The sequence below is a fragment of the Carassius carassius genome, chromosome 34 (assembly GCF_963082965.1).
Source record: "Carassius carassius chromosome 34, fCarCar2.1, whole genome shotgun sequence".
Classification (NCBI taxonomy): domain Eukaryota; kingdom Metazoa; phylum Chordata; class Actinopteri; order Cypriniformes; family Cyprinidae; genus Carassius; species Carassius carassius.
This window is the reverse complement of record NC_081788.1, coordinates 6212823-6238766: the sequence shown is the minus strand read 5'-3', so window position 1 is coordinate 6238766 and position 25944 is coordinate 6212823. Positions and strand designations below refer to the sequence as shown.

Below are 25944 nucleotides of genomic sequence, written 5' to 3'. Positions count from 1 at the left end.
AGTTCTAGCTAACGGTCCTATCATTATCACTTCTAAATATTCTGTAACATCACTTACAGCCGCTAATGCATTGCTATATTAGATTAGCCACAAAGCTAATACCATGTTTATCAGTGGAAGAGCGCGAACGTTAATAGGAGGTCAAACTATAACGTTAGCGTTTAACTTATTCTTATTCTATTGCGGTGTGTTTCCCACATAATGACCGCGTAATTGGGCCTTTCACACAGGACGCGGTATGCACGGCGCTTGCCGCTGGGCTCAGCGTTGCCCTTCAGATACAACGCGATTTGCGCTGCGCTATGGCATAGGCGGAGTTTTAAAAACGTTTAGCGGGAGCTCTTTCATAGTCTGTTCCTCCTCCTTTCGGTCAGCAGCAAACATGTATCTGTCCCGTTGTAAGAAGCGAGCGATAGCGCTAGTCCTGCTGATGAGAATTAAGAGAGAAGCAAGGAAGAAGAGGCTACCCTCAGGTCCAGAGAACAATTTGGTGAATTCAGGCTGGTTACGTTACTCTAACGCTAATATAGCTTCCTTTTTAGCAGGCCCCTTAAATGCTTGCTATTAACTTGTTTTAAGGTGGTTCTTCTCAAAATTGACAGCGGTGTGTTCATGACACTAACGTTAACCATTCAACTTCGAATTGATTCCGTAATCTTCCAGTAATAGTAGGCAAGACGATGTTTTGATTCAGACTGCACAAAGAGAAGAGGAGAAGATATACGGGTCTGTTGTGAATGTGTCTGTGAGAGCAAATATAGTGTAGTTACAGTAACTACAGTAGGTGCGTCAGAAATGATTAAACCAGAGGGGACATGTAAATAAATGTGAGCTGAACAAGCGCTTTTTTTTTTTTTTTACATATTGTTTCAAAGCAGCTTTACAGACATAACAGGAAAATGTTGAAATAATATTGTTAAATATAAGTAGGTAATACCTATTGCTTGACAAATAAAAATATATATATTTCTCATTTTTGCCTATGTAGGAGATCCCAGTTTATTATTATTATAATTCTAATGATGACATGAGTAATGATACATGGTGATATTATTAATACACATGCTTATTCTTTCTCTGTCTCTCTTTCTGCCTACAGATGGCTGAAAAAGGTGAATGCTGTAGCAGCAAAGTGTGGGACTACTTCTGCAAATACTTTAACCTTAGTATTATAATTTATTTACAGTACACACACAGACTGTTAAAACCAGCTTCAACTGGAAGAAAGTAAAAGTGTTAAATGTTTAAAACCAGACTGTTTTTTGATCATTAAAAAAATATACTTTTGATGTGCAATTGTTTAGTCATTGAGACTGTAATCTAAGGCTTTTTTTTTTTTAACATAGTCCATTCTGGAAAATGGTTTATACAGCCCACATACATAGAACAGGCAGATATTTTGCTATTGAATGTTGTGTAAGTGCAGTTTATAGGAAATGGGTCTAATATCCAGATTATTTTTAAAATCAAAATATCGGCTTATAAATCGGCCCTTTTTTTGAGTTAATATTGGCATCGGCAACGTCCCCCAAAAATCCATATCGGTCGGGATCTAATACTGATAAACTAACGTTAAATATAAAAATACTGTATTTAAAACAGCTAGTTCATATATAGTCAGACGCAACTGTCAGATCACGCGTCCTGTGACAAATTTGCCACATCTGCGCACAGAAGTTGCAAAATCAGTCAACGGTGAAAATCGATAGTAGCTTTAATTTAAAATCCAACAGTTTAACACTAATATTGGACATAAACGAACACGTTAAATATAAAGTATTCAAAACAGGTAAATTAATATACAGGTGCTGGTCATATAATTAGAATATCATCAGAAAGTTGATTCATTTCACTAATTCAATTCTAAACGTGAAACTTGTATATTATATTCATTCATTACACACAGACTGATATATTTCAAAAGTTTATTTCTTTGAATTTTGATGATCATAACTGACAACTAAGGAAAATCCAAAATTCAGTATCTCAGAAAATAACTTAGGACCAATACAAAGAAAGGATTTTTAGAAATCTTGGCCAACTGAAAAGTATAAACATGAGAAGTATGAGCATGTACAGCACTCAATACTTAGTTGGGGCTCCTTTTGCCTGAATTACTGCAGCACTGCGGCGTGGCATGGAGTCGATCGGTCTGTGGCACTGCTCAGGTGTTATGAGAGCCCAGGTTGCTCTGATAGTGGCATTCAGCTCTTCTGCATTGTTGGGTCTGGCATATCGCATCTTCCTCTTCACAATACCCCACAGATTTTCTATGGGGTTAAGGTCAGGCGAGTTTGCTGGCCAATTAAGAACAGGGGTATCATGGTCCTTAAACCAGGTACTGGAGGCTTTGGCACTGTGTGCAGGTGCCAAGTCCTGTTGGAAAATGAAATCTGCATCTCCATAAAGGTGGTCAGCAGCAGGAAGCATGAAGTGCTCTAAAACTTCCTGGTATACGTCTGTGTTGACCTTGGACCTCAGAAAACACAGTGGACCAACACCAGCAGATGACCTGGCACCGCAAACCATCACTGACTGTGGAAACTTTACACTGGACCTCAAGCAACGTGGATTGTGTGCCTCTCCTCTCTTCCTCCAGATTCTGGGACCCTGATTTCCAAAGGAAATGCTAAATTTACTTTCATCAGAGAACATAACTTTGGACCACTCAGCAGCAGTCCAGTCCTTTTTGAAGCAAGATGCTATCTGTTTTTTAACAGTGGCTTGTCACAAGGAATGCAACAGCTGAAACACATGTCTTGCATACGTCTGTGTGTAGTGGTTCTTGAAGCACTGACTCCAGCTGCAGTCCACTCTTTGTCAATCTCCCCCACATTTTTGAATTGGTTTTGTTTCACAATCCTCTTCAGGGTTCAGTTATCCCTATTGCTTGTACACTTTTTCTACCACATCTTTTCCTTCCCTTCTCCTCTCTATTAATGTGCTTGGACACAGAGCTCTGTGAACAGCCAGCCTCTTTTGCAATGACCTTTTGTGTCTTGCCCTCCTTGTGCAAGGTGGCAATGGTCATCTTTTTGACAACTGTCAAGTCAATAGTCTTCCCCATGATTGTGTAGCCTACAGAACTAGACTGAGAGACTGTTTAAAGGCCTTTGCAGTGTTTTGAGTTAATTAGCTGATTAAAGTGTGGCATCAGGTGTCTTCAATATTGAACCTTTTCACAATATTCTAATTTTAGACGATGTACCTCTGTTTGTGGGTGGAGACTCCTTCACCGGCTACAGGCTCTAATCCTCATTTGCGTGTGTGTGTGTGTGTGTGTGTGTGTGTGTGTGTGAGAAATAGTAAGTGAAATAGCTGGGCAGTTTGATAACTGAATTATAATAGGCCTCCCAATAAAAATAAACATAATAAATAATTATAATTATTATTAGTATTTAATACATTAATAGGAGAATGAGCTTCATATCATCTTGACTATCAACAGCGACATCTGCTATCAGCAATATCTCTGACTATCGTCAATACACGATACTATCATCTATCGGCACAACCCTAATACACACACACACACACACGCACAAACACCATCACTACTAAAAATTATTGGACTAAAATTAAAATGAAATGGAAAATAAAATAAAAACCCGATTCAAAATATTAACATAAGCTATGAATATTTCAATCCTAATCTGCAAACCTGATAGCAAGCACCAAAAAAAAAGAAAAAAATATTACTATTCTTTATGCTACCAGCTACACAGAAATGGCACATTTCACTTCTAACCATAGACAAAGAACAATCACAACACTCTCATTGTATTTATTCATGTCAAATGTGGCAATTTTCACAAACTAGCCCTTTTAATGGCAGCTCTCCAATAACCACTATTAAAGCTGCTACTGTTAGAAATGTGCCTTTTTTTCCACTATAGTTGCACAGATAATAAATGGCTGTTAACCACAACAGCACAACAACAAATGTGCATAAAGCAAAAAGAAAAGTCAAGATAGAATACAGAGCAGAGCAGTTAACTGTGGTAAAACCCATGGTAAAAATCACTATGCATGACCTTGAGTGTAAACTGCTTCTAAAACATATGGTGACACCAATATAATAAAAACATGATAATAATATTGCAGGAATTAGTGTATTAATAGTGTATTATTCTAACTCTGTGCTGAAATGATCTGGTACATTAATGTGCAGTGCCTCTAAATTACTAACATCTCCCACTGATTCTTTGTAAAGAGGTCTGAGAACAAAACCTGAATGAAAAGCACTCAGCCCTGAGAGAAGCAAACTAATGTTTGGGGCCTCATCTGAATGCCAGGAGGAAGTGATGATGATTGGCCAACACACAACAGGCGCTCGGGTAACTCTCTGCCATTTTCGGCCAGGCAGGACACACACGCAGCCAAAACACAAACACAACACATGTGTGAAAGTGTTTCAGGACACAGAAGGAAAGGTGGAGATGACGAGAGGTGCGTTTTCTCGCTGACAGGCTGCAAAAGAAATTTTAGTGACGTCCTGCAGCAGCTGAAGAGAGTAGAGTCGCACTGATTTGGGGCAGAGATGGGGTGACTGGGAGGCCCCGGTGTGAACGAACGCCTTTGCAACTAGACGATCTGTATAGACCACATGAGACCAACCAAACACACACACACACTTCCCAGGACTCAATTCACAGCCTCACAGAACTCTCTCTCTCTCTCGCTCGCTCTCATTCTCTCTTCTTTAACCTCTCACCCACTTCCTCCCCCCATTAAAGCACAGGGGGATAAAGGATGATGTCATCACCCCTCGCTCTGCATTGGTATTTCCACAGAGAGGGAAAGTGCTCTTTTTAAATGCCACCACAGCAAGTGTTGTGATGATTGTCTCCAGAATACTCAAGACTAGAGATGCCGAAGCCAGCCAGCATCACAACTTCAACTCTGGGTTCAGTGTGGGATAGAGAGCCAGATGAGCCAAGCAAGCACACAAAACAACCCTATAGTGACTAAAAAAAGACAAACTATATAGCAGTATGATTAATATTTACAATAACAGTATAATAATATGGATTCTAAATTTATCAAAATTTGTTATCCACACCACAAAAACTTCAAGTCATTATTTATCCCGTAACCATTAATAATAATAAAAAAAATAATAATAATAATTTAACAAATAAGATGGTATTGTTTAATATCCTTATTATTCTATGCTGTCATATTCAAAGAGTATTCTATAACCTAACTTGGCACGCATATTAAATTCATGTGTATATCAGCTATTTTACAATGATTCGTACTTCTTAAAAAAAAAAAAAGTCAGTACAGCTGGTAACACTTAAATGTGTATATATATATATATATATATATATATATATATATATCATTTTATACAAAGTACTATTTAAAATAATTAAAAATTAACCATTCATTTGCAAACAGCATGCACATCCAAAAAACATTAAGGGTATTTTTATTTATACAACAAACAGTAATCTTTCATTTATTAATATTATTTATATGTTCTATTTTAATAGATGATGTAATATATATATTTAACATATTATAATAAATTATCATATATAATTTAATATATTATATATTTTAAAATGTAATTTTTATAATTATAATTAATGTCACTTGATCCTTTAGAAATGCATCAATTTAGTGTTTAACACAGCTGAAAACAGAAGCACTGCTTAATATTTTTTGTGGAACCGGAAAAAAAATGCATTTATTTGAAAAAGAAACCCTTTTCTAACATTATAAAATGTCTTTCACTTTAATGTGTTTCTGCATAATAAAAGTATTTTTAAAGCAACACCATGTAACGTTTGCTCACAGTCTCCGCATGTGGTTGATAATCACAGTCGTCTGTTACCAGTGTTGCAACAGAATTACAGAATACATGCGAATTTTTCCGACAAATCCCTTTTTGGTTTCTTTGCTGGCTCTGCCATGGCGTTTAGAGATGTTTTACCACTGAACTTATTTTAGAGACATTATTTTAAGGTCAAAAAACTACATAGTGTTGCTTTAAATGTAGAGCCATGCCATTAATTTATTTGATTTATTAGCAGATTGACAAGGATATGTGTTAATATGTAACCTTGCAAAGAAAAAAAAACATCTTAATTCCAAGGCTCTTTCTAAACCCCACATGTGGTCACTTTAGAGTCAAGGGTTAAAGCAACACAACAGTAAAGAGGGACATCCCTTTCCATATGAGCATCTCTGCATCGCCTTCTCTCTGTCACAGGTCAACAAAAGCTGGAGATAAATGGATTTATGCCATCTGAGAATGATTACGCATCACAGACGAGGGCAGAGCTCTTTCTTTCTCTCCTTCCCTTGCTCATTCATAGGGGCCATTGTCAGAGGTAGACAGGCACTATTGTGTGCTTCTAGCACTCACTTGGGAACTTAAACAGAACAAAGAGGAGAGAGAGCGACAGAGGCTATTACTCAAACTGGTGCTAAATGAACTCAAGCGCATCTCAAAGAAAGGCCTGCAGATTTACAACCTCCGACACTGAAGACAGCTCTCAGACACAAACACAGCAGAGAGCATCAACTCACAGAGAGCAGCGCTGAGGAGATAACTGTGTTTTTATAGGTTTCTCCAAATTCAAAAACAAGTTCGACTTCAACTTTTAAAACCAAACAACTCACATGTAATGTACTCACTCTCTCTGAAATGATACAAAAGCTGTCACTGGGACTGTACACTTTATAATATGTATACTAATAATATGACTAATAATGCTGTTCTTTGGAACTTTTTGTACTATATGTACACTTTAGGTATTATGTATAATTACTAATATGTACATCTTGATACTAATATACATCATTTATGTACTAATATGTAAACTATAGGTACTAATATGAGCATTGTGATTCTAATATGTAGACTTTATGTTCTACTGTTTAATTCACATTCTAATTTGTACATGTTGTCACTAATATGTAAACTTTAGGCACTAATATGTACATTTTGGTACTAACATATACAATTTAGGTACTAATATGTACACTTTAGGTACTGACATGGTCAGAGGTAAAATAACCTTTTTGTCTGTGTGTACAGTGGACGCTGGGCATTCTGGAGAGTTTTAAAACTTTTTATTTTATACGAAAACTAGGTTGTGAAGGGTTCAGTGTGTAATATTCTGCAGTGTACCTTCAGATCAATCATTCAGATGAAAAAGTACTGAAAATATATCTTTTCCAAAAGTAGCTTGATACGAAAGTTTACAGAATGTTTTAATACTTGATGATTTTAATATCCATGTCAATAATGAAAAAGATGCATTGGGATCAGCAATTCTGAACTATATTGGGGTTAGACAACATGAGGACCAACTCATTATCGAAATCATAATCTAGATTTAATTCTGTCACATGGAATTGATGTTGATGGTGTTGAAATTATGCAGCCAAATGAAGATATCTCAGATCATTATTTAGTTTTGTTCAAACTTCATATAGCTAAAACTGTAAATTCTATTTCTTGTTACAAGTATTGTAGAACCATCACTTCTACCACAAAAGACTGCTTTTTAAGTTATCTTCCTGATGTATCCAAATTCATTAGCATATCCAAAACCTCAGAACAACTTGATGATGTAACAGAAACTATGGACACTCTTTTTTAGCATTTTAAATACAGTTGCTCCTTTACGCTTAAGGAATGTTAAGGAAAACGGTCTGACACAATGGTATAATGAGCATACTCGCACCCTAAAGAGAGCAGCCCGAAAAATAGAGCGCAGCTGGAGGAAAACAAAACTAGAGGTATTTTGTATTGCTTGGCGAGAAAGTAACCTATCCTACAGAAAAGCATTAAAAACTGCTAGATCGGATTACTTTTAGTCTCTTTTAGGAGAAAACAAACATAACCCCAGGTATTATTCAATACAGTGGCTACATTAACGAAAAATAAAGCATCAACAAGTGTTGACATTTCCCAACACCACAGCAGTAATGACTTTATGAACTTCTTTACTTCTAAAATCGATACTATTAGAGGTAAAATTGTAACCATTCAGCCATCAGCTACAGTATCGCATCAGACAGTGCACTATAGATCCCCTGAGGAAACCACTCATTCTCTACTATAGGAGAGGAAGAATTGTACAAACTTGTTAAATCATCTAAAAACACAACATTTACATGTTAGACCCTATTCCATCTAAGCTCCTAAAAGAGGTGCTTCCAGAAGTCATAGATCCTCTTCTGACTATTATTAATTCCTCATTGTCATTAGGATATGTCCCAAAAACCTTCAAACTGGCTGTTATTAAGCCTCTCATCAAAAAAAACACAACTTACCAGTTACTTACTAGACCCCAAAGAACTAGTTAATTATAGACCGATCTCGAATCTCCTTTTTCTGTCTAAGATACTAGAAAAGTTAGTATCCTCAAAATTATATTCCTTCTTAGAAAAAAATGGTATCTGTGAGGATTTCCAGTCAGGATGTAGACCGTATCATAGTACTGAAACTGCTCTCCTTAGAGTTACAAATGATCTGCTCTTATCTTCTGATCGTGGTTGTATCTTTCTATTAGTGTTATTGGATCTTAGTGCTGTGTTCGACACTATTGATCACAACATTCTTTTGCATAGACTTGAACACTTTGTTGGGATTAATGGAAGTGCATTAGCATGGTTTAAATCGTACTTATATGACCGCCATCAATTCATAGCAGTGAATGAAGAGGTATCATATCGATCACAAGTGCAGTATGGAGTACCTCAAGGCTCAGTACTAGGGCCATTACTCTTCACGCATTACATGTTACCCTTGGGAGATATCATCAGGAAACACAGTGTTAGCTTTCACTGTTATGCTGATGATACTCAGCTCTATATTTCTTCGCTGCCCGGCGAAACATACTAATTTGAAAAAGGAATGGAATGCATAGTTGATATAAAAAACTGGATGACGAGTTATTTCTTACTGCTAAATTCTGAAAAAACAGAGGTGTTAATTATAGGACATAAAAACTCTGCATATAATAACCTAGAACACTGTCTAAGACTTGATGGCTGCTCTGTCAATTTTTCGTCATCAGTTAGGAACGTGTGCTATTTGATAGCAATCTTTCCTTAGGCTTCATATCTCAAATGCAGAAATGTTAATCCAAGCATTTATGACCTCAAGGTTAGATTATTGTAATGCTTTATTAGGTGGTTGTTCTTAACGCTTGGTAAACAAACTCCAGTTAGTCCAAAATGCAGCAGCTAGAGTTCTTACTAGAACCAGGAAGTATGACCATATTAGCCCTGTTCTGTCCACACTGCACTGGCTCCCTATTAAACATAGCATAGGTTTTAAAATCTTGTCATTACTTATAAAGCTCTGAGTGGTTTAGCACCTCAGTATTTGAATGAGCTCTTGTTACATTATAATCCTTTACGTCCGCTGCGTTCTCAAAACTCACCTAAAAAAACTGCCTAAACCCTGGAATAACCTACCTAGATTAAAGACCCATCTCTTTAACCTGGCTTACACATAACACACTAATATGCTTCTAATATCCAAATCCGTGAAAGATTTTCAGGCTGCATTAATTAGGAAAACCGGAACTGGGAACACTTCCCATAACACCTGATGTACTTGCTACATCATTAGAAGAATGGCATCTACGCTAATATTAGTCTGTTTCTCTCTTATTCCGAGGTCCCCGTAGCCACCAGATCCAGTCTGTATCCAGATCAGAGGGTCACTGCAGTCACCCGGATCCAGTACGTATCCAGACCAGATGGTGGATCGGCACCTCTACATCCCTGAAAGACAGCGGAGACCAGGACAACTAGAGCCCCAGATACAGATCCCCTGTAAAGACCTTGTCTCAGACGACCACCGGGACAAGACCACAGGAATAAAGATGAGTCTTCTGTCAATCTGACTTTGCTGCAGCCTGGAATTGAACTGTTGGTTTCATCTGGTCAGAGGAGAACTGGCCCCCCAACTGAACCTGATTTCTCCCAAGGTTTTTTCTCCATTCTGACAAGAGATATGAAGCCTGCCCTTGAGACAGCACTGAACAGACTGCACCTCCCTCACAGCCTTGTTTTCAGTCGTATCAAATTATACAAGGTGTCTACCCCGACTAAGGTCCAATACTGTAGTGCATTATTAGTGTTGTTGCGGGTCTTCACATGTGGCCACAGGAAGCAGTTTTGCGGTTGTGAACCTAGGACGGTGTAGCTTCCTGTGCAGAACAGTTAAACTGCATTTTAGTTTGTTTTTAAACTCATAAAATGGTAACCATTAAAACGTGTCATAAACATTTATAGGTTGTAGCTGAGAGAGGAAACCTCAGTAATAGGGACGATGGGATGTGTGATGGAGAAAAAAAGTGATCTGACTTCAGTTAAGCCTGGTGGATGATAAAACCATTAAAACAATTTAACAAACTCACACTGAAAGAAGAACTCAAGCTGTATTTACCTGCACCTAAGCATCTGTAGCACTGTCCTGGCAACCACATCGCAACATAGTGAAAACCAGTATTGGAGTATATTACAAGTACCACAAGTTACATAATTAGATTACATTAAGTAACTGCAGTAGCACATTACTTTTTAAATCTTTTAAGTAATGAAGTAGCCTATTTTTAAGTAGTTTGTGCATTTATGTGCGCCTCTACTTATATACAAAATATGTGCATAATGGTTACTGTAGACAATGTGAACATGAACCTCTTACAATGCCAAGAAAACCCCAGGGCTCTGGAACAACAGGGACATTGTTAGACTTAAACAGGATCAGGATCCAGGATGAACATCAGTTCCCAAGTGTGTAAGGTAAAACCTCACCATTAGGAGACTGAATGTAGGTGAGTGAGTGCTGTTCAGTCGCGTAAGGATGGAAAGTCACAAGAACTGAAAGGAAACCTTCATGAGATCTCTTTGATACTGCAATTGTTCCACGATGTCTCAAAGATATTAACTGAAAACTTTTACTCGCATCTCAAACACTTCTCAAATTTACCTCAAGAAAAGGTACACGTTTCTTCTAGTTTTAGAAAAGATCTCCATAACTTCTCAGACTGCATTCAGATTTGCCCAGATCTCAAATTCAGACATTTTAATATCAATTTTAAGATCAATAATTATTGTGTAGTGCTAAACTACAATATATCAACAACATACAAACGTATCATTTGTCTATTTTGATTTTCCCTTAAAGAAATTAAAAAGAAAAATCTGAGATAATTTGGTTAACTGAAGAGTGTTATCATAGTACCGTTTATACATTATTTTTAATATTATTAATTTTGAATGAGTTTTTATTTTTATATTTTGTTTCAATAATACATATATTTCTTTCATTTGAGTCATTTTCTTATTTGTCTTGTTCATGCGTTTTTTTAGTTAATATTGTTTGTGCTTTTGTTTAGTTTTCTTTTATTACTTATTTCAGTTTTAATAATTGTTGTACTTCAACTTCAACTTATTTCAATTAGTTTCAAAGACAAAATTTCTCATTTTCATTTCAGTTTTTCCATAATATTTATTTCAGAGAAAACGAAAATGATTCTTAACAGTTTTAGTTAACGATAATAACACTGGAGTCTGACTCCAGTTGCTGAAAAGAGGGAAGTGAGATGGCAGGTTCACAGGATATGATGTCATATGAAGTGGACTCTGAAAGTGGCATTCCAGAGGATCTGAAAGGGAATATAATGAGGAGGCAGGGAATGAGAGCGCAGGAGCGCCTGCCCAATGCTTAATGAATGAAAGAGGGGGTGAATGAGAGAATGGCCTGGGTGTTCTCTGGCTGTGATTCCCAAATGAAGCATGAAGAACACAGAAAATCACTGAAAAGGTTTGGAGAGGAGAGAGAAGAAGGAACGGGGAGGGTGTTGCATCACGGCAGACAAATTAACTATATGGGAGCAGTAGAGAAATGTGGAGAAGCAGTGATGTATTCCTATGTCTGATATATAATGTAATATAAACAGTCAAATGTAACTATGTCAGCCTGTACATTGGAAGTTATATATTACTACATCGCTACTGTGAAATATCAGAATCGTTTGCTGAAGACACACCTCAGAACACGTCTCATCCTACAGGTTTCTTTTGCTTTAATGGCTTTTTGTGCCGCTCAAAAATGTGTCACTCCCAAACTATGAGTCATTGTAAAGCATTTTCTCGAAGAACACCAACCTGACTACAAAACAAACTTCTGAATTCTGGATTGTGTGAATGTGTTCCACCAGCCCAAGCTCATTCAGCATGACTAGACATGCACAACATCTACAATGCTCCACCAATCTTCTGCTTGGCAGCCAAAACTGGCTCTTGTTCTACAGCAGTCAGTTTGGCTGGCAGCATTGTAGTTTTATTTCCTTGACGTACAGCAAGAACATAATTGAGAAAAACACACCCAAATGACCCGGCATGACATTAATAAGAAACAGTATATAAAACTACCTTTCCAACAATACCTGTGCACTTACTGTAGATTACACAGACACACAAGACTCACATAAAACAATGTTAATAAAATGGATGTGGAAAAACTACTAAATCAACTGCATACAGTTGCAGACTTAAACATGTACAAATAACATACAAATACAGTATATAGCCAATATAAATAGTACGCCTATGTGTTTTCATAAGGGAAAATTGGCTTTATTAATCAAGCACCAGTGTTAGAAAGGTTTATTTGGAAATGTAATGGGTTACAGATTACAAGTTAGCCATATTTAAAGTGTAATAAGAAGTGTAACAATTTCAGTTACTTTATTAAATGTAACTTATTAGGCTACATTTGATTACTTTTCTACATTGCTAACTAATGTCTTTTAAACCAGGCAGGGTTAACCTTACAGTAGTACTCAACACTTACTGTCAGCCTTTCAAAATCATTCCTTCCTCATTTCAATTAAGATTATAATCATTTTATTTTAAAATGCAGCCACCAAAAAAATCGGACTTTAGCAGCTCTTTTACCTTTTTTTTTTTTTTTACCTGTTTTTACCTACAGTTTTAAAATCATAAGAAATTGTTTAATAGCCATATTATACTGTTTTTGAAATCAGATCTTTATGACAGGAAGCACTGGGGGAAAAAAAGTTAATCTTAAAAATTAAAGCATATAGCCTACATAAACCAAATAGGAAATAAGACAGTTAACAAATGTCTCATATTTTAGAGCAGTCAATGCAATTTGGGCAATAAATAAATAAATTAAAAATAAAATAAAAAATCAGTAACTTTTCCCTCAGTAACTGTAACGGGTTACAATTAGATTAATTTTGTAAATAAATTACATAATTCCGTTACATGTAACTAGTTACTCACCATCACTGTCGAGCCCTGGTAAGAATTAAGGAAACCCCATTAACAGCATCTTAGATTGTTAACAGTTAACAATATATTGTTACGTTAACAATGCTCAAACTAATAAAGTGTTTTAAAGTAGCCCATTTATAAGATATAAATCTACTTGTTTACAAAACACGTGCACGTGTCACGCGCTGACGCCAAACTTTAATAAAAGAGATGGGACGGAATAAGTTCATATAAAATCACTTCACTCACTCAAAAGACGACGTGTGCACATTAAATTCACTTTAAAGTACTGAAGTGATGTTAAACAGACCGAATGTTGGACGAGTTTGTGTGTGTGTGTGAGTGAATGATGAATAGATGAATGAATGAATGGATTTCCATGGATGAATTTGGCAGCTTCTTCCGTCTTTCGAGATTCTTCGACGGCTTTTCTAAATCGTTGCATTTATACATATCTGTAGGGGTTTTAAGAAACGGTCTCTTACCTGTGTGTGGAATCTGGGTCACCGGTCCTCCAAAAGTGTGTCTATTCTCCTCAGACTGTGGTAAATGTCTCCCAGACCCCGGTTCCAGCGTTCAGTCCCTCTCACAAACACGCCCTCGCTTGCTCCCCCTCTGAAGCCAGCCTGCCCCGGGCCAAACCGTTACCGTAACAAACTTCCACGGGTATTCCCAAAACTTCCTCATTCGATGACGTGCTTAAACATATTTTTTGACCACATCCTTTGAAGCCTGTATACTAAATATACTGTCTGTAAAAATACTGATATTATATCTAACTAGATTCATCACTTTACATCACAGATTTAATTTGATGCTAAAAATACCTAAACTAAAACTATTTTCGAGCATTGGTTTTCATTAGTTAATCAGTCATTTTGCATGTCCCATTGCATTTTAATGAATTATGGGCTACTCAATAAAAAGCTAAGCTCAACAGCACTGAAAATGTGATTTCTTTACAGTTTAGCGAACGTTCCTCATAAAAAGGATCTAAAGATCTACTTTAGTCTTGGGGACACATACTGTATGTCCCCCTTATTCAACACACCGGATTTAGATCATCAGCTCTTTTGTAGAGTGCTAAATGAAATAAACTGGGTCAAAAAAAGAAACATACAAAATGCAGTTCTGAGGATCCCAAGGACCATAATTTTATATTTTATTTAGTTTTTTTTATGGTTCAAACAAACATAAAACTGCACCAATGTGGGAAGATAAATAATTTATTTTCAAATTCAAATAATGTTTGATGTAATGAAAATCTGAAAAATTAGATTGCACCCCCATACATCTGTGATCGGGGTTTTTTTTTTTTTTAGGTCGGGGGTTTCATGCATTTTTTCCAAAAGCGCCACAATAAAAAATATAGAATATTTTTATAGTTGTTGTAATAGTTTTTTTTTTTTTTTTTTTTTACAAATGAAAACAATAAATAAACTGTAATTAACTGCGCAGGGCTTTCACTGTGAGGTTGAGTTACCACCTGAGGAGCATAAATCCACTTCAGAGTTGTGCATGTGAGTGCGTATACACTAATCCTGGTTCTGGGAAACCACTGCTTTGCACATTTTGTATGTCTCCTTTATTTAACACACCTGATTCAAATCATGAGCTCATCAGGAGAGAGCTCCATGAAGTGCAATGAGTGTGTCTGATTAGAGAGACATACAAAACGTGCAGAGCAGTGGGTCCCCACATTGAAAACCACTGGTTTATGTGACTACTCAGGTGGCCATTTTGACATATTTCTGACACACAATGAATGTCTTATTTATAGTATGTCTGTGAAGAGTCATGGTAGCAAATTGGTTACAACAATGATGGCAAGGCCGCAATAGCATGTTTGTGCTGAGGTGTTTTTGACACTGTCCGTTCCTATTCAAAGTGCACCAAAAGACCCAAAACATACTGCCAAGGCAACAAAGGAGTGGCAGTGGCCTAGCCAGTCTCCATACCTTAATCCTATAGAAAATCTGTGGAGGGGGCTGAAACTTTAAGTGCCCAAAGTTTCCGCTCCACTCTCGGAGAGGGCGCTCTTTGAGGAGGACCCCCCCTCCTTAAGCGCTCCACGAGCCGCTGCTCCCGCTTCTGCCAAGGCAAAGGGGCGACTGCAGTCATGGGGATCGCAAATGGATTTGAACGAGGGGATTGAGATGGGCAGGTCCCTTTATTCTCCCTCACCCACCAGATCCAGTGTCCTCTCTTTGCAATCGGAAGCACACTCTGTGGTACCCCCCCACCCCACCCCGAGAGAGGGCTTGACGCTCTGCATGTCTTCCTCCAAGGAGGTTAATGTGGAGGGCATCAAAGAGGTTGAGACTGCGGACTTGCCACCCTATTCCATCCAGTACGAGGAGCTGTTGGAGGTGGTGACTCGGACAGTAGGCAAGCTTAAAATCAATTGGCAGAAGAGCGAGCGTCCTAAGAGTAAATGGATGTAAAAACACCTCTCGACCGAGGTTGTTGAGACAGTACTCCAGTCCAGAGCTCCCTCCATGAGGAAATCATATGCAACAAAGTGGTGTCTTTTCCCTTCTTGGTGCAGCAACCATCAGCTGGACCCAGTTAACTGCCCAGTTGGTTCAGTGCTGGAGTTCCTGTAGGAACGGTTCTCCACAGGGTTATCCCCCTCCACCTTGAAGGTATACGTGGTGGCATTAGCTGCTTACCACACCCCTCTTGATGGCCAGTCATTGGAGAGAGACCTGCTGGTTATCCGTTTCCTCCATGGTACCCTAAGGTTGAGGCCGCTGGCATGCTCTAGAGTGCTGCCATGGGATTTGGCCATGGTTCTGGAGGCTCTCTGTAGACCTCGTTTTGGACCTTCAGAGGAGGTTTTGGACAAGTATCTTTCATTCAAGAATGTATTCTTGTTAGCCATCTCTTCTCTTAAGAGAGTGGGTGACCTTCAGGCCCTATCTGTGGCCCCTTGTTGTCTTGAGTTTGCACATGGCATGGTCAGAGCTTTCCTATACCATTGGCTAGGGTATGTTCCTAAGGTTCCCTCCCTGGTTCCACAGCCAGTTGTGCTGCAAACCTCTGTTCTCCACCCTTTCGGGACCCAGACCAGGAAAAGCTAAACTGTATGTATCCAGTGCGAGCCCAGGCCATGGAAGTGGGCCATCTACCTAAAACACAAATGGGAGGCAACACAGACTAGACAAGGGGCTCAAGGACACCACTACTTAAAAACAATGGGATCAGTCTACGAGCTGGAACACAACTATCCTCGAATAGCAGATTAATAGACAAAGAATTCAGAGCTTACTTGAGAGAGCTTGTGCCCAGAGGAACCCAACCTAGTTATAGAAGCAAGGCAATGACACAGCTGCCATCAGACTTCTATATACCAGAGCAAAGTAAGTTTGTGCTGGAGCATAACTACAAACCTGATTCCAGAAAAATTGGGACACTGTACAAATTGTGAGTAAAAACAGAATGCAGTGATGTGGAGGTTTCAAATTTCAATATTTTATTCAGAATACAACATATATGAAATATCAAATGTTTAAACTGAGAAAAATTATCATTTTAAGGGGAAAATAAGTTGATTTTAAATATCATGACATCAACACATCTGAGGACTGAGGAGACAAGTTGCTCAAGTTTAGGAATAGGAATGTTGTCCCATTCTTGTCCAATACAGGCTTCTATTTGCTCAACTGTCTTAGGTCTTCTTTGTCACATATTCCTCTTTATGATGCACCAAATGTTTTCTATGGGTGAAAGATCTGGACTGCAGGCTGGCCATTTCAGTACCCGGATCCTTCTTCTACGCAGCCATGATGTTGTAATTGATGGAGCATGTGGTCTGGCATTGTCATGTTGGAAAATGCAAGGTCTTCCCTGAAAGAGACAACATCTGGATGGGAACATATGTTGTTCTAGAACTTGGATAGACCTTTCAGCATTGATGTTGCCTTTCCAGATGTGTAAGCTGCCCATGCCACATACACTCATGCAACCCCATACCATCAGAGATGCAGGCTTCTGAACTGAGTGCTGATTTCAACATTGGTTGTCCTTGTCCTCTTTAGTCCAGAGGAAATGGCGTCCCAGTTTTCCAAAAAGAACTTCAAATTTTGATTTGTCTGACCACAGAACAGTTTTCCACTTTGCCACAGTCCATTTTAAATGAGCCTTGGTCCAGAGAAAACGCCTGCGCTTCTGGATCATATTTAGATATGGCTTCTTTTTTGACCTATAGAGTTTTAGCCGGCAACGGCGAATGGCAGGGTGGATTGGGTTCACCAACAATGTTTTCTGGAAGTATTCCTGAGCCCATGTTGTGATTTTCATTAGAGTAGCATTCCTGTATGTGTTGCAGGGCCGTCTAAGGGCCCGAAGATCATGGGCATCCAGTTTGGTTTTCCGGGCCTTGACCCTAAAGCACAAAGATTGTTCCAGATTCTCTGAATCTTTGGATGATATTATGCACTGTAGATGATGATAACTTCAAACTCTTTGCAATTTTTCTCTGAGAAACTCCTTTCTGATATTGCTCCACTATTTTTCGCCACAGCATTGGGAGAATTGGTGATCCTCTGCCCATCTTGACTTCTGAGAGACACTGCCACTCTAAGAGGCTCTTTTTATACCCAATAATGTTGCCAATTGACCTAATAAGTTGCAAATTGGTCCTCCAGCTGTTCCTTATATGTACATTTAACTTTTCCAGCCTCTTATTGCTACCTGTCCCAACTTTTTTGGAATGTGTAGCTCTCATGAAATCCATAATGAGCCTTCAAACAGACGGCACTTCTGAAGACAACAAAAGTTTGTGATGTATTCAGCAGGTGCTCTTTTTTACTCCAAGCACCCACCTATGATGAAACGCACTGCATACACACTGCAGACAGAGTATGTGTGAACCTGGAGTATATGTTGAGGAGAGGGCCAGCTTCACGTGCTTGCCTGGGGCTGTGGGTCCTCAGCGCTGCCTTACACCCAATCTAAACTTGTGCTAGTGCCTCACCCCAGGGTGTGCATGAGTAAACTGGGTGCCAGTCCGTGCTGGCACAACTGAAGCAGCAAACACGTCGAGTCCTACATGGGAATTGCAAGTCCTAAACACAAACTCGACGAAAGAAGCTTCACAAAGAATCTTCACTCTAGTGACGGGAAGTTCACATCATTTTACTGACTTGGATCTTTGAATCTTGTTCATCAAAATAAACAAATATTTTTTCAAGTCATTTCTTTTCATTCATTTCAGCAGAATATAATTAAAATGTTACATGTCAATAGCCAAATTCCCCAATATATCTACTTACACAACGTGATCACATTTAAAATAAGAATAATAAACTATAATGCAACCAATGCCATATTATGAGAAAAAGAAACAATTAATTCATTGAGGCTATGTAGTCATGGTTCCACTTGGATCTGAACCCGAGAGGGTTCGGGTCCAAAACTTCGAAGAGTGCCTCAGACACGGGTTGGGTTCGGTATTAGTTGACTCAGGTCTCGGGTAATTTAAAATTAATGTGCTTTTTCCTAATGGACCTGATAAGACCCAATCCCCTGGTTCATCTCATCACAGCCCCATAGGTTACAATGCAGTCTATATCGGAAACATAATTGATTAGTTCCCCTCTCAAGTCTTCGGGTTCGAGTCATTTATTCTTTTTTCATGTGCCCACTTCCATGACAGAAATTACAAAAAGATAAATTTTAAGAAATAAAACGCTACAAATTGAGACCAGAATTGCATTTGTAAAAAAACTGTATACGCATGTGTTAGTATCACGGAATATAATGGGTTATATTGTCTATTGTCGCGTTGCATCTCGCCGAATCACTGGTATCAGATGTAAACAAGTGGTGTGAGATTGAAGATGCAAATCTTTAGAAATTGTGTCATTGTGAAGTCCCTAAGACTGCTGTGTGCATTTGGGGATGCCATGTTCAGTCCTCTTTTGCAGCTTCTTTTGCGCTTTTAATGTTTCTATTTAATCAAGCACATCCTTTACTTTCTTATTCATCCATGTTTCTTTATTAATAATTTCAAATTGTCCTGCCCACTGAAAGATGTGTGGATTAACATACATAAATATTACACATATAGGACATTAAAGGTCTGAGTTCCATTGTCTATTGTATCTGTATGAGGAAATAGTTTGCCGTCACAGGATTTCACTTGCGAAAATTCCTAGAACAATATGCGACCACACCATTAGTAATAATATTTCCATTAAGAAATACAATGTGTCCTTAAAGTCCTAAAAAGGATCATTTAAAATGTTTTCCAATTGAAAGATACTGAAGCTTATTTCTGCTAGAGAATAAAAAATAAATAAAAACAGTAATTGCGACTTTATAAAACTTTCAACTGCAAGAAAATGTCAAAATTAAAAGGTAATTGTTTTTTTATCTCTCAAATCTGACTTTATTTCTCATAATTGCGAGTTTGTGTCTCAGAACTCAGAATTCCAAGTATTTATCACAATCCTGAAAAAAGGTAAAAAATATATACCAATTGTATAAGCTTCCACAGAAAGAAATTCAATAGTAATCACATACAATTTCTGCATTTTTTTTAGAGACACATTTAAAGTGCAATGTAGTTCCAGGGTTGAGTATTAAGTCCTGGTTTTCAACTGAAAAAAAAAAAAAATATTTTAAATAAACATCTGTAAAGTTACAGTTTTTCTCAATCGATTTGGTACATTTCTCCAAACTCAGGTAACAGCTCTCAAAACAGTTAACACAGTGATCAGTACACTTTGCAATTTTCCTAAACAGATAGTAAATTCTCCTTCATTTCATACAAATCACAAATCAAAAACATAATTTTCTCAAAACACTGTGCACAAAAATCCCTCATTTTATCACAGCAGTTCATACAGCCAACCAACTTTTTTATTGTTCTTCCCAAAGATCACAAGCATTTCGTACCATTTTCAAAAAACAACAAACAAAACTCTGTGGATTGTAAAATATTCAATTGCACACCTTCTGTCTTCAATTAATGCTAAATTGTTATCTGATGAGTTAGTAATCCACTTAAAAAAAGCCAATTTTATAATGGTTCACACAACTGTCTTACGTAATTACAACTACAAAAGGGGAAGAAAAGAAGAACAAAGAAGACAAATGAGGAGATACAGTAAGACAAAAAAAAGAAGTATGAGCAGAGGAAACCGAAGAGGTTTAAGAGTGAGAGGTGGTGGCCAGGGTAGAGGGAGAAGAGGAAGAGGAGATAGAGAAAGAGGAAGAAGAGTTGAAGATGTAGGAGGAAGAGCGAGAAGAGCTGAGGATGTAGGAAGAGGAGAAGAGATGGATAGATTGGAGGGCAATGGTATAGTGGAAAGAGAAAATATAAGAAAAGCTGGACAGGGAGGAAGAAGAGGGCAAAGAGGAAGAGGAGGTGTAAGAGGAGGGAGGAGAGGTAGAATGAGGGTAGGGTACACGCGTGTTTCAAATGAAATCAGAGCCACACTTATTGACCATGTCATAAATCATGTTCTCTCACTGAGAGAAGCTGGCCAGAGAGTTCAGCCCAATATAAACAGATCCACAGTGGGTTTTTTATTATCTGTACATTTTCAGAGGGAAAACCAGTAAGTAACTATATCATTCTGCTTTTACAATGAGAGTCCATGTAGTCTTGTTTGACATCGGTCTAGATCACTATAGTAAATGTTTCTGCTTGTCCAAACCTTTTTCTGAATTGAAGTTCTGAAATTTCATTTGTCTTTTTAGCAAGAAGGTATTACAAGCCTGAATAAAAAGAGTTTTCCAGCCAGTTTGTGTGTGTCTGTGTGTTTGAGTGCATGTGTGTGAGTGTGCACATGTGTGTGTGTGTGAGTGTGCACAGGAGTGTATGTGTGTGTTTGTGAAAGAGAGAGAGAGTGCATCATTAAAATTAGACTTGAAAGATGTCTTTGAATGAAGTCATCCACTCGAGAGCTCACTCTGGAGTGTCAAATTCTGCTAAAATATTGGAATCCTAAGCAGTTTTTTACACATGGCTATTCACAGTTTTACCCAGGAGAGGGCGACTGAGAAGCCAAGGGTTATATCCTGGAGAATATGATAGATAGATAGCTAGATAGATAGATAGATAGATAGATTGATATTAGTTTTATGATATTTCTGTACAGAATTTGATGAAGTGTTGGGTTAATAAAGGTTTGAACATTCAGGTGGGCGAACAAGACTTTTTTTTTTTTTTCAGTTGAACAAGAGCATGCCATTGTTGACATGGTGGTCCAGAACAACACCCTCCACCTCAAAGAAATTCAGCAAAGAATAACACAGGACAATCAACTCTTCCACAATATCCACCAATGCAGTCTCTCCACAATTGACCGTGTTCTAAGAAGAAATCCTATCCGAATGAAGGTATACAAAGTGCCCTTTGAGAGGAACTCCGTTAGAGTGAAGGAGTTGCGATTCCAGTTTTTTCAAGTATGTGCAACCCAATTACTGCAATTTTACTGTCAATTCAAAGATACATTTTTCCTGAATTTTAAGTATGTGTCCATAAACCATTCCATTCTACTATATGTGAAAAGATTTAGGCATATCTATGTATACTGCTGCTTCAAAGTGTGAACTCAAACTTCAGCAACTATTTCACAGACTGCAATCAATGCCATTATTGTAAAACACAAATTTACTATATTTTACCTTGTGTTCTTTTTACTCTAGAGGCCTTGGGACCATACAACACAGCAAAGCTCTTACATATTTTTAAACCTCCTCAATGAAATCCTCTTTCCGCAGGGTGATCAGGAGCAAATGGTGCAGAATTTTGTAGTTGTTTGGGACAATGTCCAATTCCACCATTCAGCACAAGTGTGAGAGCGGTTTGAGAATCACTCACAATTCAGGATGGTGTTTCTTCCACCATATTCTCCTTTCCTGAATCCAACTGGGGAATTCTTCTCCTCTTGGAGATGGAAAGTACATGATCGCAACCAAGTAAGTCTTCAAGCGATGGAATCAAGGCGTTTTTTCCCACGATGCATGACTCGTGAAAATATTTTCTGTGCTGTTGATTAAATTCTCTGGCCAGATGTAATTGAGAGGCATGATCAATAAAATAATTGATTCAATGAATGCAGTACATTTATCACTTTATTTTTTATTTACCTATATGTACTTATTTGCATAATATATATTTTTGTGTGGGGTGACAACTTATTGTTATACACCTGAACTCCTCATTAAAGAACTTAATGGAAAAACATGTATTTTCATTTATTTCTTTGTGTATCTTCAGCTGAATTTGTTAAAAAAAAAAACAGAGAACACACTTTTAGTTTTGATGTTAATATTACATTTTAATAAATGCATTTACTAGAAAAAGATGCTGTGTTTCATTGTGCAGTGAATACTTAACGGTTTCGCCAGCATAAGAGTATGTTTAGTTTGCTGTGTTAACTTTTTTTGAGAGCTGTTACCTGAGGCCTAGTCCACACGGACACGGGTATTTTTATAACCGGAGTTTTTCCTCCTTTGTTTTTAAAAAAAAAATCCCGTCCACACGAAAACGCCAAGACATGCTATCAAGCGCTGTCAAGAGCATGCCACACCAGCAGGCGGCGATATAACCCAAATTGTAAAGTCACCTTGGCCAATCAGAAGCAGTCAGCAGCGCACAATCTGACGTCAAACACAGCGGATAACGGCGCACACTCTTACGTCGCAAGGCAAAAACCCGGGTTTTACTGTCCACACGACAACACTGCAACCGGCGTTTCTGAAAATGCTCACCCTGGCCATAGTTTTCAAAAATGTTCAGTTTCGGTGCCCTGAAACTGCGTTTTCGTGTGGACGAAAGGCCGAACCGCGTAAAAAAAAGTCACGGTTATAAAAATACCCGTGTCCGTGTGGACAGGGCCTGAGTTTGGAGAAATGTACCAATTCGATTGAGGAAAAACTGTAATGCAAATGTGGAGGCGGAGGCGTGGTTTGGCGAAGTCTGCAGCGGGAGAGAGAATTGGGAGACGAACGGTGAGTGAGCCGGCTGGATGGAAATAATCAACACCTGTCTCTTGTTTCAGTAATTGGCGTGGAGAGAGTATTTAACACCAGGAGAAACGGGAGTAGGCGAGAGAGAGAAGGTCTGCTGACGACTGCCGGAGCCGGATGACGTGAGCCCGGAAACGGAGCGAAAGTCTTTGATACAGCGTTTTTCTTTAATTTACTAAATAAAATTTGTCAGCAGACAAGCCGACCCCTTGTCCTCTTCCTTTCCACCCCCTGAACCTTTCTACAGCAAAATAAAAACCAGAGTCCATTATTTTTTCCAATTTACATAACCCATATCACCATTGTACAAATCAAAAGTCTACATCCCAGCCAGAATCATCCAGTGGTGCTGCTTCAGTGTGGGTTTCTGGCAGGAGTGATGATCCTCCGTGATCAGAGACACAAGTTACCTGTAGGAAGGTTACAGCTATTCAAACTGGACAAATGCATCATTTGAAAGGTGTGTTTGTTATATACAATAAGTATAAGCTGAATAGAGTGCTTTCAACTCTACAGTGTTCAGCGATGCCGCTCACGTTTGGTATAACTGGTGGAGTCATTGTGCCCTTCTGAAGTCCTTACCAGTCGAAGCCTTCAAACCACCTGAGAAACACAACACAAGTTAATCAGTCTGGAAAATAATCCGGCACTTAAAAACAGAACAGCACCCTCTCGTCTTCTTTGCTCTTTTCTTTTCCACTCTCATCTAATCTCACAACACCATCCAAACACACACACAAAACAAACCAATCCCTTCTCTTCCTTCTACACAAATTTATTTGATGAAGAGCACATACGAGCAGGTCTTACATGTGTTTGCAGATGTCCTTGACCCCGTTCCTCTGGCCCAGCCTCTCGGAGGGTTTCAGCCTGGCAAATGGGTGACAGATGATAGTATGTATGTGGTATGTATGTGGGTTTCTATGTAAGTTAAAGACTGTGGTATCAAATGTTCACACATTAAAATTTGTTACAGGTTGATATTTCTGAGATGTTAGAATAATCAATTCTATTACTGTGATGTTCAATTTACTATTGGGATATTATTATTATTATTATTATTTGTATTTGTTTTGTACATGTATACTAAGCTTTGGCAATATTCTATCATTTACAGTCTATCTATCTATCTGTCTGTCTTACTGTCTGTCTGTCTGTCTGTCTATCTATATATCTATCTATCTATCTATCTATCTATCTATCTATCTATCTATCTATCTATCTATCTATCTGTCTGTATGTCTGTCTGTCTATCTATATATCTATCTATCTATCTGTCTGTATGTCTGTCTGTCTCTCTGTCAATTTCAATTCAATTCAATTCAATATTGCTTTATTGGCATGAATGTAAATTATACAATATTGCCAAAGCTTAGTGTACATATATAGAAAAAAATAAAATAAATTATAACAGAAAAATGAGCATCACAGTAATGGAACTGATTATAATAACATCTTATAATATTAAACTAACAAATTATAACATTTGTGTGAACATTTGATACCACAGTCTTAAACTTACATAGAAATACACAAACATACTAAGGATCACTTGTGGTGCACAATAGGGTCAGACACACACACACACACACACACACATTCACCTGCTGTCTCTCAGGCTGTGGCACGTCCACACGTATCTCGCAGCCAGTGCTGCTGTGTGTCCCTCTCCTAATATTATCTTTATTTTTTCTGTTTCACTAATTGATGTAAAGTTCTTTATTAAGTTGGTGAATTTGTTAAAGTATAGGTCTCTTATGGAGGTGTATTTCTGACAGTGCAGGAGGAAGTGTGTCTCTGTCTCGATCTCTCCTGTCTGACAGTGAGCACACACTCTTCTCTCTCTGGGTAACCAGCTCTTTCTGTGTCTGCCCATCTCGATGGCTAGACTGTGCTCACTGAGCCTGTACTTGGTCAGGATCCGTCTCTGCTTTGTGTCTCTGACACTCTGAAGATAATCTTCATATTCATAATCTGATTTTAGAGTTCGATAGAATTGCAATTTACTTTGTGTTTTAGTTTCTTGATCCCAATGTTCCTGATATGTATTTTTAGATTGTTTGCTAATTTGATTGATTTTGATGTTTGGGTGAGAAGCAGTGCTGGTCTGAGACTGGTTAGTGTTAGTAGAGTTAGTCAGGTTAGTAAGTCTCAGAACTAGCTGACTGAGTGGACTCTTTTCAGGGTTCCGTTCTTGGGTTTGTAGCGCTTTAAAATGTAGCGTTTCTGTGGGACTTGATTAAGATGCATCCAGAATTTGAGGGATCTTTTATGCATATTTATAATCAATGGGAATCGGCCTAATTCTGCCCTACATGCGTTATTGGGTGTTCTTCGTTGTAATTTTAGAATCATTTTGCAGAATTCCGTGTTTAGGGCTTCTGTTGGATGTCTGTCCCATCTAGTGTAGCTCTGATCACTGAGTGGACCCCAAACCTCACTTCCATACAGCGCTATGGGCTGAATCACACTATCAAAGATTTTACACCAAATTGGAAGCGGTATTTCAATATTTTGGAATTTTTTCCTGATTGCATATAGAGCTCTTCGAGCTTTATCTTTGAGAGCATTCACTGCCGAACTGAAACTCCCCGATGCAGTGAGGATCAGGCCGAGGTAAGTGAACTGCATCGTGTGTTCTAGAGCGGTGCTGCCTAGACTGAACTGGTGTCTGTG

The 25944-nt window shown here is 38.2% G+C and overlaps 1 protein-coding gene and 1 pseudogene across 1 annotated transcript in view; both read right to left on the bottom strand.

Annotated features, from left to right (window-relative positions):
- Window positions 1–13948, bottom strand: part of LOC132115380 (long-chain-fatty-acid--CoA ligase 1-like) — a 30063-nt gene extending 16115 nt beyond the window's left edge. The window contains exon 1 of the mRNA XM_059523829.1: window positions 13767–13948. The gene's annotated coding sequence lies outside the window, so the exon portion shown is untranslated. The remainder of the gene's footprint in view (window positions 1–13766) is intronic.
- A 9631-nt stretch (window positions 13949–23579) lies between these two features.
- LOC132114763 (cGMP-dependent protein kinase 1-like) overlaps window positions 23580–25944 on the bottom strand; it is a 53323-nt pseudogene continuing 50958 nt past the window's right edge.